This window comes from Cryptomeria japonica, chromosome 10 (genome assembly GCF_030272615.1).
Source record: "Cryptomeria japonica chromosome 10, Sugi_1.0, whole genome shotgun sequence".
Lineage (NCBI taxonomy): Eukaryota > Viridiplantae > Streptophyta > Pinopsida > Cupressales > Cupressaceae > Cryptomeria > Cryptomeria japonica.
Window position 1 is genome coordinate 914,561,633 of NC_081414.1, and position 13,337 is coordinate 914,574,969.

Genomic DNA, 13,337 nt, shown 5'->3' on the forward strand with positions numbered 1-13,337 from the left:
CAAAGTAAGACTAAACCCCAAGAAATGTGTCTTTGGAGTAACCTCCGGGAAGCTCCTGGGATTCATTGTTTCAAAAAGAGGAATTGAAGTCAATCCAGGGAAAGTCAAAGCAATCCTAGAAATGCTACCACCAAGAAATATTAGTCAACTTTGATCTTTACAAGGAAGACTCCAGTCCATACGACGGTTCATAGCACAACTTGTAGATAAATGTCATCCTTTTTAGCACTTGCTACACAAAAACATAAAATTCAAATGGGATGATAACTATCAACAAGTTTTTCAGATACTCAAAGATTATCTTCTAAATCTACTAGTCTTGATGCTACCAGTCCTAGAATAACTCCTATTACTCTACATATCAGCTACACCAACAACACTGGGGGCACTCAGCGCAACAAGATGTTGAGGGCAAAGAAAAGGCAGTATATTACATCAGTCATACTTTGGTTGGTTATGAGCTAAACTAAACACCAATTGAGCATGCATGTCTGGCTATGGTTTTTGCTTTGTAGAAATTACGACATTACATGCTAACTCATAAAACTAAGTTGGTTGCAAGGATTGATCCATTGAAATATCTTCTCAATAAGGCGACACTTACTGGCAGACTAGCCAAATGGATGATGTTATTGAGTGAATTCAACATTAAATATATGGACAATAAATAAATAAAGGGACAAGCTATCGTAGATCAGTTAGTAGATGCACCCATGATAGATGATACTCCTTTAACTTCAGAGTTTCTAAATGAATCCATCTTGACAGTATCACACACAAAGCCTTGGCAATTGTACTTTGACAGCTCATACATCTAGCATGGTGCACAAGCTGGCATCCTCTTTATCACACCTCAAGGGGATTCCATTCCAAAATCATACCGATTGTCATTTCCTTGCACTAATAACATATCAGAATACGAGGGATTAACAACAGGATTATGGATTGCAGTTCCGTAGAAGATCCAGGAACTTCATGTTTTGGGGGACTCTCAACTTGTAATTCATCAAGCAACCAATGACTACCAAACAAAGGATAAAAAATTAATGCCTTACAAGAAAATGGTAGATGACTTCAAGCAATCATGAAGATAACCTTTGAGTAGATACCAAGAGAGCAAAATTGAGTCGCAAAAGTCATGGCTACTATTGCTTCATTGATCAATCTACTGTAGAATGAAACCCACTATGAGTTCTTGGTGGATAACCTTTTGGTTCCATCATATGAGATCACTCCTACTGAGATGATATGTGTCATTGGTCTTGATTCCCATTTATACAATTCCATTTTTACATACCTTCGTAACAACACCCTTCCTCTAGACTTATCCAACAACCAACGTCACACTTTCATTCACCAATCTTCCCAATACGTCATTTTAGCCAATATCCTATACCATTGAGGTCTAGATTGCACTCTCCTTATATGTTTAGAAAGGGACGAATCTTAGATTGCATTACGTGAAGTTCATGAAGGAATATGTGGCCCACATTCTAGTGGTCCTACCTTAGCCAAGAAACTTATTTGGACTGGATATTACTAGCCCAATATGGAAAAACACTCATATCAATTTGTCAAGAAATTTAAGCAATATTAAATTCATGGAGACCTTATTCATGTGCCAGCACAAGAACTTCAACCGATTGCGACTCCTTGGCCCTTTTGTCAGTGGGGACTCGATCTCATAGGCAAGATTCACCCTCCTTCTTCCAATGGCCACAAATTCATTATCACTGGCACAGAGTATTTCACAAAATGGATTAAAGTCGTGCCTCTTACACAAGTCACTGGAAAACAAATTGCTACATTCATTCTCAACTATATCATTTGTCAGTATGGTATTCCTCTCTCCATCATCACTAATAACGAATGACCCTTCAAAAACCAGAATGTTCATGAACTTTGTGATCGCTTCCATATTACCCTTCATTTCTCCACTCCCTATTACCCCCAAGGTAATGGTCAAGCTGAGGCATCTAATAAAACTATTCTTAAAATCCTCAAAAAGATAGTCGATGACGCTGGCCACATTGGCATATCCAACTTAATCTGGCACTTTGGGCTTATCACACAAGTGCTCACACACCTACAAGAGCCACACCTTATTCACTTGTCTATGGTGCTAAAGCTATCTTGCCTATTGAGGTCGAGTTACCATCTTTAAGAGTCTCTTTGCAAAACATTATCAGTGATGAAGCCTACATGGTTTCTTGCTTACAAGAACTAGAACTATTGGATGAACGAAGACAAACTGCTTTTAATCATCTCAAGGCTTATCAACAATGGATGAGTCATAGTTACAATCACAACATAAAGCCTCGCACATTTGAGGTAGGTGACTTAGTTCTCAAAGAAAATCCTAAAAATCAGCAAGACAGAGAGAAGAAGGGCAAGTTTGAACCAAATTGGCTTGGTCCTTACATCATCACAACAACCTATGGATCTGGTACATATCAGCTCTCAACCACAGAGGGAGAACATTTGGAGGATCCTATCAAAAACATGCACCTTCACAAGGTTTACACACAACTCTTCAGAGTATCCAAAATTCAAAAATACAAAATAATCAAAAAACTCAAAAATACAAAAACTAAATAAATAAATAAAAAATCGTTATTTGGTGAAAACCTGGCAAACAAGTGCCTTAGGACACAAAAGAAATTGGAAAACAGAAAAACATTTCATCCAATGGTGAAAACCACTTCAATGGCACCTTGGGCAAGTACCAAGGTGAAAACCGGGTTACCGGCACCATGTGTAGAGACATTGCTCCTCCCTCCTTCAAGATTCGATCTCATCCTTCACTTTGCACACACTCACAGCCTATCCATCAATAATAAACTTATCCATTCCCATCATTGCTTGTTATTGATCTACCTAATATTGGTTAGCCATTCATGATAATCCTTCCTTTTCACCCCTTTCCATCCATAATAAATCAGCTCCTATATGTGGCTAAGGAAAATCCTATGTCTAGTGATGGGTGTGGAACTGAGAGAATCACATGTTTCAAGGAGTACAGTTTCTTCCAACTTTCTTCAGTCTATCCGTGCACAATCCACAATAAAGAAACACTTGCATCGCTAATCCGCAATAAAGTTTCATTTTCTCTATAATAAAGTATCAATTTCATGGATTCAGTCACTTTCAGATGAGACATAGCAACAATGGGCTTCAACAAATCAAATCTTTCAACAGACCCAGACAACATTATGGTTAAGTGATATCTATCCTTTTGTGAAAGTAAATATTGTGACCACAATCAAAAAGACTTATAAAAGTGATAAGAGACACTAAACTTGAGGACTGCTGGTATTTTGGATATGTTGATATGGTTTTATCATTGATGTCAACACTTGAGAAACACTTGGAGATCTTTGGTTATGTTCATCGACATGTTCAGTGCCTTATACACAGTCACCGTTATCTGGTTCACTGGCAGGTTATATTGTTCACCAGTACTTGGAATGACTTGGAGATCATTTGGTTATGTTGAAGACATTGTTTGGACACTTTGTTTTGGTGATTTTTTCATCAATCTAATCGGGTTTTCATATTTGTTGTTACCAGAAAATAGGTCTAGGTTATGGACCGGCAAGCATATCTATTCCAAATCAGCACGACACGTCATGAAGATGATTTGTCATTGTTTTAAATGTATTGAGCCGACATGATGCATCACATATTGATTCATTTGTAATTGATTTTATTGTAATATCTTTTAGTGAGCCAACATACTCATTTGGTCTTATGTTTTGGTATAAATGTAAGATCTCATTTGTGAGATTGTAATAAGGATAGAGGAAGAGGAATATAATAAGGTATATGTGAATATAACCAGAGCTATACATGCAGATATCATTCAAGATTGAAGGAAGGTTTGAAGAAGGCAAATCAGAGCTTAATTGGTACTGAATCCAGGATATGAAGATGCTATTTTGAGCAATACATTATCATTAGATTTAACCATCCAATTGTAGTCAGTGTGACTCCCATTTTGTGATTGAGAAGTGAGCTCTAGGTAGTTGGCCTTTCTGCATGTGCGGACTGCATATTGTACACACATACTATTTGCAGTAGTATCATCTGATTGTGGGTAAGGTTTCCCACAGTGGTTTTTCCCCTTATAGGGTTTCCAAGTACAAATATTTGTCTTATGTGTTGTGGATGTTGGATGTTATTGCCTTTTTGTTTCATGCATTAAACTTTACCGGTACTGCAATTAATTGATAAAACTGTCTACCAGAATTAAAGTTTGGTTTACCAACATTAAGCATTAAGTTTGGTTAAGTTAGTTTTGGTTTGTATTTATTGGACAACTGATTCACCCCCCCCCCCTCTCAGTTACCTCTGGGACCTAACAACAACAGACTCATACAACATTATGGTTCAGTGCTATCTATCCTTTTGTGAAAGTAAATAGTGTGACCACAATCAAAACAACTTATAAAAGTGATAAGAGACACTAAACTTGAGGACTACAATGAATATTGGTGTCGAGTCTTGGTTTTCTTTTGATTTTATCTTTTGGTGACATGTCTTTTAGCTTTTCTGGGATGTCTCTGACTAGAGATTTTATCTCCAGGATGTCTTTGACTAGAAAGGCGAGGATGGGGTATCGTCACCTATTTTTCTTTGTTGTCTGTGGATTTTTTTTAGTAATGCTTTGACTTGTCCAAGGATATGAGGACATTGTGAGTCTAGTATGAACTGGGGCATTCTTTTTTTGTGACTGTCTGATCTCCATGCAAATGGGTACAATGACTTTCTGGGTCAAACTTATATCTGGATTGTCATAACCTATTTGCCATAATAAAGCTCAATGATGATAAAGCAAAAGAAGCTCTTTCACTTCCATATCTTCCATTTTCCATCTCCCTTTCTTGATTGATTTTTGTCATCCTTCTTGAGTCCGTGTAGCCCACTATCACATGACTGAGTATAATGACATGCCAAAAACATTTGTATTTCATGTAGTCTACACCTGCATTACCACATATTAGCATCCCATTTCATACATACATGTAGACATCACAATTGCATCACATCCTGCACACAACACATGTTAGCCCATTTTACATTCTCATCATGTAAATAGTTATTTGCATTATCATATTCATCTGCATTTCATACATTCACATTTGCATTTGCATAACATATAAAACATAAAAGACAAAAATATTGCATTTCATCATGTACATATTTGCATCCATATAATAAACATCATATAGAAACATGCATCATAGAGAAACACACATCACATAGGTACACATGCATATAGCTGCCACAAAGTTGAATCATCTCATATATATATCAAAATCATAAGTGTCATGATACAATGATGTCAAAATACATATGGCTACAATCACCCGAAGGTGTCATCATACAAAATGGTACAAAACTGATACATAGGGAGCCCTCTAAGGCTATGATGAACTCCCTCCCTCAGAGCCAGTTGGTCTCAATGGAGTCTGAGCCCTAGAAGGACCCACCCCGGTATCATCTCTCTTGCCTTCTCTATCTGGTGGTGGTGAAGGACCCATGACCCCACCACTAGATGTTTGTCTCTTGTCTTTCCCTCCAGTGGTCGTCGTTGTCTGTGATGGTCTCCCAAAGCTCCTAGCCCACTGATCTGGTGGCACCACTCCATAGTACAGGTCTCTCTAGTAGGCTATCTCCTCCCCTACCCAGAGAACATAGGCATATCTAGCCCCTGTATCCTCTACTACCTATCTCCTTGCCCTTAGTGTTGTTTTAGCCTCTGTATAGCACTGAATAGCTTGATCCCTCTCCCACTCAGTGTCCCTCAACTGTCTCCTGAGCCTAGCCATATCCCTCTCTAGATCATGGATCTCATCTTCCTATCCCTGATAGATCTCCATCAAGGATAGTATCTCATCTTCCTCCTCTCTTCCCTCACCTTGTCCCTATGGCTGCTCCTGTCCCTATCCCTATCCCTGTACCTGCCTAGGAACCTGTGTTGCTAGCACCTGTAACGGAAATCCACCTCTACCCCTCACTACATGCATCTGTCTCTCCTCTCCACCCTCTCTCCTCTGAGACACACTCCTCTCTACCATTGCGCCCTGCCTCCACCATCGGCCTCTACCTCCACATCCCCACTATCATCACCATCACCTCCACCGTCTCCGTCTATTGGCTCCCCTGGATCCGTCAACCATGGAAATGGATGCTCTGACCAATATGCACTATACTCTGCATCCATACGTGCATCCTCCACATCTGCCCATATGTCCCAAGGCATGGGAACCATCACTAGAAGCTGTGTCACAGCCTGATCACAAGAAAGCAATGGCCCTAAATGCACCTGATCCCTCACTGTCCGTGCATACATCCCAGAACCTCATGGCATCCGCTATATCCTACCAAACTGCATGCATACTCTGTCAATCAACTATCACTCAATCACATATGGTGTCCTCCATATCAGATACCTGCAACTGAATACATATGGAAGCTCCACTACATCATCCTCCCACTCCTCACAATCCCGGTAAGGCCTCCATACTACACTATCTATCTCATCAATCACCCTACGCCAATACTCTAGCCTCCCAATCTATGGCTGAGAAGTAATCATATCATAAAGATGTACATAGTTGCGCCCATGTCCCTTGCCTCTAAAGTGTATTGGATGTGTAACCGACAAAAGCTCATATGACCACACCTGCAGTAATGTCACTCCACATCCCAATCCTGCTGATCCATGATACACAAACTGATGTTTCTCATAGTACACATGTGCCAGCAGACACGGCCCCCATGCAAACTTGGTGTGCTCTATTACCAATGTCTCTAGTTTTCTCCCCCATCCCACAACCAACCCTTGTGTTGCCCTATCTGGACATAGGAACCCACTAATAACTCCTACCAACACAATCGGTAGTGCCAATCATGTCACTGTCATGGTGTCCCACGCCACATGTACAACCCTCATCTCTAGTCCAAGATCCTGAAACACTTGTCTTAGTGCATCCCTATCTCCATCTTGATCATAAGGAACCAAATCCCCAATGATCTGTATCCTTAGTATCCTATATACATCCTCCAAGGTGACTGTCATCTCACCTATCGGCAAATGAAATGTACATGTCTGAGTGCCATCTCTCAGCTAATGCAGTCAGCAATCCCATGTTCGCCCGAAACTCAGGCACATACATAATGTATCGCAGGCCCATATCCTCAACTGTTGCTCTATCCTTGAATGTCAGCTCTACTTGCAAACTCTGAGTCAAAGGGAATCTCTCCTATGACTCCAGCATAGGTAAGTCCTCCTGTAGTCAAGAAAATCAACTGTGTCAATCCTAGTGGTTCTCCCTATTCATCACAAAGTGTTGCTTTTTATCCTAGTGCTTATATTTATCATATGACACTCTATCCTAGTGGTACTCCTTGTTCATCACAAAGTGTTTCTTTTTATCCTAGTGCTTATATCTATCATATTGCACTCTATCCTAGTAGCATTCCCTCTTCATCACAAAGTGTTGCTTTTATCCTATCTTTTAGGGCACCTACTTGAGTGTATCCTCTTGAGTAGCTTATCCAATTGGCAACGTATTTCCTATCACAAAATTATCAATTTTTTTGGTACTCCTTGTTCATCACAAAGTGCCTCAATCTATCCTATTCTAGGGTCTCTGCTTGAGTGTATCCTCTTGAGTAGTTTCTTGATTGGCAACGTATGTTCTATCACAGAGTTGTCAATCCCAGCCCTATCTGTTATCCTAGTCTTCCCTAGAGGACATGCTTGAGTGTATCCTCTCAGCAGCTTATCCAATCGACAACATATATCACAGAACTGTCGATTCGATCTTGAAGACATAAATTGCATTCATGACACAAACACGCTTGCATATTTTAAAGATGCACTCGCATCTGACATAGATGCTACTGAAATCATAGATGCTCTTGGCACAAACACAAATGTGCCTAACCTACCCAAACGTGCCTATTACCAATGTAGATGCGCCTTCCTTGTCTTTTGACCCGCTTGAAATTTTTATAGACATACCTAATGCACATTTATTTCCCTACCCAACATGCATTTATGACAACAATTAATGCAACAAAGTACAAGAAGGTTTTGTGGTACTCACTGGCTCTCCTACATCTATTGGCCTCTGATATCGGTGAACACGATCGAATCTATGCACCAATGCCATCATTGTTGACTGCTCTTTTCTCTCTCTACACTCTGATCTCTTAGGTGTGTGGATGAAAATGAGGATGTTTTCCCTCGTAGTCTATCTTATAGACTACTCTAGTCATAGTCTCCTGAGTCAGTCTTCTTTATCCCGTGACTCTGTCACTCTATCCTATCTTGTCAGTCCTTTCTAGCCTTTCTTTCTTATCGAGAGATTGCCTGTGATATTTTTAGACATTTTCATCCAATCTCTCGAGGGGGCATATCAATCCCATATCGGGGCAACTTTGTATTAGTTCATCTTATCTTCTTTGAAACAACGCGACAAGTTGCATTGTCTCAAAGAGGGGCAAAATGTAGACACCTAAAATTGTCCTGTCTAATTAAATAAATATTTTTATTTATTTAATTATTTTAGCCTAATTCTTCTATTAATTAAATGAATATTTATTTATTTAATTAATTCGTTTATCCGCTTTTAGCCTTATTTCTCATTTAAATAAATAATTTTATTTATTTAAATTATCCTTCCCCTAAATTAAATAAATACTTTTATTTATTTAATTAATTCCACTTCCTCTATTAATTAATTAAATCTTTATTTATTTAATTAATTCATTAACTTTTTCTACCCATGACACATACCATTCATCTCTTAATTCCTACACTACCTTCCCTCTCCTTATTTTCTTATTTCTTTTACCTACCCTCTAATCTTAGCCGACCATTTATCTTTTACACCTCTTAATCTTATCCCTCCATTTCCTAAAGTGTCTTCTATATAAGGAGATGCTTCCTTCATTATCAAGCTCTTCAAGAATTCTAGCATTCGAACTTTCATATGCGATCAAGCCTACTTGCAACCACATTTTCGTTCTTTGTTGAGCTCTTGTGCACACATAAAATCTGAGAGAAAATATATCAAGAAAGATCAATGGAGATAGGAAGAATGGAGATCCAAACCCTATTGGACATGTGATGGTATAATCTTTTTTATTTCATTTTATTTGCATTGTCTTAGGTAATCTTCATATGTTATGGTGGATCTTTGTTGTTGTTAGGCTAGGGTTTTGTGGTTGAATCTATTAAGTCTTTCAATATTGTTGTTTCCATTTTTACCATAAATAGGTGATGAATACTAAGAGGTGGAGGTGAATTAGTATGCCAAAAATATTTGCACTTAAACACTTTGCAAGACAAACAGTAAACCGGTAAAACAGTTTAGCAGACAAACCGGTTAGCACACATGCAAACCAAATAGCAAATAATGCATTCACCCATAGAAGCACAAACACCATAACACAAGAGATTTTGACATGGAAACCCAAATGGGAAAAACTACGGTGAGATGGAACTCACAAGTAACTACCTGCATAATAGAAACCAAACCAATTAAGGTTAGACTGATTAAGGTCTTACAATGTTCTTTACCAAAATAGATCCTGTAAAGAATCTCAATCTCTATTAGGAGATAAGTCTGATTAAAGACTACCTTGCTAGAGGATTTTAGATCCATAGATGTGAACCACCTTGTTAGAGGATTTACAAAAGGCTTTTGGGCCTACCCGGTTAAGGGCTACAGACTTGTCAAAGATGTGAGTAATCAACAAGTGTTTGATCTAGCTAATAGCACAGACTGCTCGGTTAGATCCTTGATAGCTCATTCCTAATGCACTCTAGCATTACTTCAGTCTTCTACACATTCATATTCTCTCCAACTCCTCAACCACCTTAAACCCTATCAACAACATAAACTTTTGCTACAACCACACCAACAACCTAAAACCCTAGACATGATGTCTTTATAAAGGAATCTGATTTCATGTCGGTCCAATAGGATTACATAACAATTTCCTAGGTTCAATGAACCTAGACATACTTGGTACCACGACACAAAAAGAACCGTTAAAGTGTCGGCACCATCAAACAACCGGTGGATGGTAACTCATCACAAAAATGTCGGTTGGTAACTCATCATAGAGTATTACCGGTTCATACAACATACCGGTTCAAGCAAAATGTCAGTTGCCGGTTTGTCAAAAATGAAGACTGGTAAAAATGTGTTTTGCCCCATTAATCCCTTGTACTACTTGGGATCCACGAACCGCTTGGGGTCAACATGTCGCTTCAGACCGGGAAACACATTCTACAAAACGCCAATAGTCTAAAGACTATTATACAACATACCGGTTGGAACAAATACTGGTTGTGCTCTAGCTCATACATATAAAGGAGATCTCAATGCAAGTGTGTGTCCATCAATGGCAATCACAACATAAACATCAAGAATGCCAACAATAGGAAGCATGGTTCTATATTCAAATAACAAACAATTAAGAGGAATGATGGTGGATTTAGTTTTTAGATCCTTAATGAATTTTTTCAATTTCTTTAGTTGAAGAAGTCAAACTACCTCATCAATAAACACTATATTATAGAGCTTGGTGGAGTTAAAGAAGGGAAGAAATAGTCATAGAAATTTGGCTAAGTAATAGGCAAGTGGAGAATAGATATAGGAGTTATCATGGTAGTTTTAAAGGGAGAAAATTCAATCTTCATTATGACTCCGTGCCACACAAAAGAATCTTCAACAATCAAGTGAAGATAAAGACCTTTTCTAATGCCAAGAGAAGAAAAATTACTGATCCAGCCAAGAAACACTGGTCAATTTTTCTTTGAACATGTGGCTTAATCATAAGAAGTTGTTGGACAATAGAAGAGTACACCTAGGGTGGATTTCCTCTTAGCTATTACTTTTTCTTTACTAATATAGTAGCTATTTAGAATCTCTTTTAGTAGTGGTAACTATTTAAAATCTCTTTCAATAGAGATATTATTTTGTAACTCTTAACAGTCATTTGTGACTGAAGTAGGATGTATTTTTCACTTTCTAAGACATTGTCATATATCTATTTCCATTACAATACTTTATCAAAGAAATAGAGCTATTTTCCTTTTCAATGTATCATCTTTCTATGTGAAACCTCATGATTGATGTGTCTTTGTGATTTTTATACAAATCCTTACTTTTTTTCTATATGCAATATCATGATAGAGGTATTTTCCTTCTCAATGTATCATTTTTCTATGTGCAACCTCATGATTGATGTGTCTTTGTGATTTTATACAAATCCTTAATTTTTTTCTATATGCAATATCATGATTGATGTATCTCTTTGTGTCATCCCATGTGTTAACATGTGGCTAAGTTAATAGCTTATCTAGGGTGCAACCTTGTTGATAACAATTTTTACTGTTAGATGAGTGTTCTACTATCATGTTTGTGTCTGATGAAATTTATGCTCCAAATGTGAATGATTTAGCAATAAAATCAAATGAACACAAAAATCCAACAAACTTTCAAGATAAGGTAAAATATGTCAAAAAAAAGCATAAAATTTAATGAAATTAATCTATGTTAAACCTATTGTTGCAATGACTTCCCAAGATGTTTAATTCCAATGTGTGCTCACTAAAAAAATCGACAACATAATGGATCTTAAGTAAAAAAGGAGTGAGATAGAGGTGAAAAAGGCTAAGGGTTGGATAAATATGATTTATCATAAAAAAATGGATGGTTGAGATTGGCAAATGAATATTTATGGTGGGGGGTGACTTAATCTCACAATGTGTGAGAGGTTGCCAGGTGGAAACTTGAGAGAGGAGGTGAGGACAAGTGGCTGGGAAAAGGTACACATGGAGTATAGGAAAGATCTTGTCATAAAGGCATTTCTTTTCCCAATACTCCAAGTACATGGGAAATGAGAATAAATGAATTTTAAATTCCTTAGAGGAGACAAGTGGGAAGGGACAGATGTCGTTACCTTCCCTAAAGTTGGTATCCTTCAAGGGTAATTAGGAAAGTTTGGAGATCATTTACGACAAACATTTTTGATTAAGGTAAAAGCAGGTTTTGAAGGGGCCCCGAAACCCTTTTACGAAATGTCCTTACAAGAGAATAGCATTAAGAAACTAAAAGGAACATACATAAGAAAAAATAGCATAGCAACTAGAAAAAACTAGCAGAAAAGCCCCAAAAAACTAGCAACAACCAGCCAAACCAGAAAAAGCACTGAAAAGGAACTATTTTATGTTTTTTTGGACATTAGCCAAGTTACTGCTAATCCCATACAACTCTTCGATATTATCCCTAAGATTAGGGATTTCCTTAGCAGACACCACAACAACTTTCTTCAAGCTCACCCTAGTTCTCTTTGCTTCTCCATCAAGAGTAGAATCCCCGATCCTAGTCTCGATAGCATCTTCATCAATGTCGAGGTCCACCACCGGTTTGGGAGAGCTAGAACTTTCAAGGACCTTAGAGATTTCCTCTAGGTTCTTTGTAACAACAGTCAAGATGTTTGGAATTATTCCCAGCAGGTTTTTCATTGCCACTTTACCTTCTTCTAGATAGTCAATTTGAGCTTCCATCTTCTTAGCTTTTTCCTCCATGTCCTTTCATTTCTTCTGGTTCCTATCATCTTCCTTCCTTTTCTCATCCATCTACTTACCATTTTTTTCCATATTCTTCAAAAATTCATATGTCCATCTATCAAAACCCAATCTAGCCTCGGTAAGGTTTTTGAGGTTATCCAGGAATAACCCTTCTCCAACACCCTCCTTATCCTTACTTAGTCGTTTCCTTCTCGGGTTCCTTATTCTTCTCCCTCTCAGAATCCATTTATTTTTCCTCATTAACCTTCTCATCCTTCTCCACCATAGGTTGGCCATTGACATTTCCTAAGCTAGCACTATGAATTGGACTATCTTGGTCGGACACGTCCTCAGCTTCATCTTCCTCTGCTCCCACGTCCTCATCTTTCCAACTTTCCTCACCTCCAAACTCATCCGTTTCCATTTCACTACCATCTTTTCTGGTATCCTCTGTGTCATTTTTGTCCTCTTGGGTGTTCATCCTCTATGACAAAGGTTGACCCCCCTCCTAATCACATTATTAGGAATGTGCAAATGATTAGGGGAGGCTAAATGGGTATATGTGAAAAGTGATTAGGATGCAAGTGGGAAAGTCAGGAGAAATTAATATTTGGAGAGATAATGAGTATAAAATTAAAATCAATTTCATTTTTATTTGGAGGAAAAGGCTAAAATGAATTAAATTGAATAAACAAGGGGATTTATTTAATTTAAATGATAAAGTAGGCTAATATATATC

General features: G+C 38.0%; 1 pseudogene; it reads right to left on the reverse strand.

Annotated features, from left to right (window-relative positions):
- LOC131050630 (polygalacturonase-like) overlaps positions 1 to 12,616 on the reverse strand; it is a 30,407-nt pseudogene extending 17,791 nt beyond the window's left edge.
- Positions 12,617 to 13,337: the final 721 nt, after the last annotated feature.